Source organism: Mastacembelus armatus, chromosome 23, assembly GCF_900324485.2.
Source record: "Mastacembelus armatus chromosome 23, fMasArm1.2, whole genome shotgun sequence".
NCBI classification, from domain to species: Eukaryota; Metazoa; Chordata; class Actinopteri; order Synbranchiformes; family Mastacembelidae; genus Mastacembelus; species Mastacembelus armatus.
In genome coordinates, this window is record NC_046655.1 from 7,992,255 (window position 1) to 7,994,647 (window position 2,393).

Here is a 2,393-nt window from a genome sequence, read left to right on the forward strand (position 1 = left end):
CTGGCATCAAGTTAAAGCGTCGACAAATGACATTGGCTCTCTCTGCGTCTATTGGCTTAAACACGAAGCTCCCTCCTCCTCTCTCCATCCTGCACAAACACGGGCCTCCCTCTCCTTATCACTTACAGACGGCGGCCTACTGTATACCTTCACGCCATTACGATACATTTTATGGATATCTTTTGGACGCAAGTATAAATAGTTTATCTTCTAAAAATGAGATGAGACTTTCATTGGAGTGTGTGTGTTAGGAAATACCATAAAGTCTGATAAGGTCACTGTAAACTCATTAGTGACTACCATAAAGCCATCAAATGCACATAGGAATCTACAGCAAGGATTATGTCATAAAGATCTCCTGGGTTCTACCTCTTCTTTATGAATTATACACAAGAGGAACCCGAGTGTCACAAATTAATAAGAATATCACTGTGTAAAAGTACATTGAGTCAGATAGACCGTCATAGACTCTATGCATGTGCTGCACACGTGTCTTCTGAAACTCAACACTGACACTCCATGATGTGTGGGGTTGTGATGGGCTGTTCAGTGTGTTAGTCCAAGCACCGCCAGGCATATGAAACCACGTATGTCCGAGTATTTCAATAATCCAGTGTGGCTTCCTTTGCTTGCAGACTCAATGGGGCATTATTCAATATACAAGTGAGCATATGTCAGAGGTTCTGCTGCTGCTGTCGTCATCAGCGGCTACTGATGTTAACCCAGCAGTGATCAACTGTAGCATTTCTATGGCAAATACATGTGGGACTGTGTAGGCTGTGCCAGATGCTTCTCTGGATAAATGAAGGTTTTAAAATAGGTTTGTCTCGCTCTTTTGAAGAATAGAGATTTGGACAGAAAGCACATTGGTCAAAAGTGAGCTCAAGAAAAAATAATGTCTATGTTGAGCTTGGTTAAACTGTAATTGGTTGTAAATGGTTTGTTTTGTTGCTGATTTCCAGGGACACATGGCAGCATCACCAGAAGTGAGTGAGAACCAGTGATTTATTTAAGAATAAACCCACCATATTTAGTAAGAGCATTAGTTAAAGTAATAGAAATCAGATTTTAAAGAATGGGGCCACACAATGACAGTGATCATGGGAGGAACCAATCAGAAGCCAGCTGATGACCTATCATGAGGCCAATGTGATAGTTTAAGGAGGGAAGTTATTCTTGTGAACATAAATTAAACTCTTCGATGATTTAATTCATGGTTGTCAAAAAATCTAACTCTTTTTGGACACAGGGATGTTTAAGTGTCTAATAATAAATAGTTTCAAAAGTACAAGATCCCAGATTTATGGAGCGGAGTGTTTGGACTGAGTTTTCAGTTTCAGCAGGGGAGTCAGGGGAGTGTCTGCGAACCTGGCAGTGGGACAGGCAGAGCAGGTCAAACAGTATGGCTTATTGTCCCTGCCTGCCAGCCCACACAGCGAGGGACCCATAGATGCCCTTGTTCACCCTGCTGACAGCCTGATTTACAACCTACATTTACATTTCACACTGTAGTCTTCTGGCTTATCCAGAAGGGACCTATGTTGTATGTTGGCAGTACAATAGGCTTCCATACATAGATCACCACTGAAGTTGAAGGTTAGGATTACAGATGTAAAGAGTTCCCCCGTTTTGCATCATATCGCACACTCACACATGCAGCTGCACACCTACAACACACACACAGCTACCGAACCTTTTAAGGGGAAATCCAATCATCTTAGGTGTCCTGGTTGCTCTCTTTCCACCTGTTCCCCTCGCTTCGACCCAGGATAGAGCTGCTCTCTGTGCTTGGCCTCGTCTCTTTGTGCTCGCATCATCTGTAACATAAAGCCTATTTACAGCAGGCGCACATAGAGGGAGAGGGGTGTAAAGGGTAAGCCTATAGGCCTGCACACGCAGCCAGAGAGGAAGCGAGGATCAGTACGATGTGGAGAGCACACAAGAGGCCTCTGGGTCAATAAATTCTGCCCCTGTCATCTTGTTGTGTGTGGAAACACAGCACAGTTAATGAAAGTGTCAGAACCGAGCACGGCACGTTGTACATCTCCGAACGTGTCTTTTATCTCTGTCCTTTCTCCTCATCTTCTCTTTTCTTTATGGAACACTGCTTTGAAAACAATCCACACTGATGTGGGACTGCGCACTTTGTGATGGCAGCTTGGATGTCATGAGCAATGAAAGGCAAACCGCAGCATGGAGAGGTTATCTTCCTATCAGCGTATCTCGTTGTTGGAAAGGCGTCTTATCTGAACCACACTGGGATCATCTGTCGTGGAGTGTCCTGCTCGGTTTTCCCAAATATTCGTCATATTGGTTGGACTTCTGTTTGTGCTTGGTGATGAATTGAAATTTTATTAAAACGGTATTATATTTGACAGCAGTGAAAGTCAAAC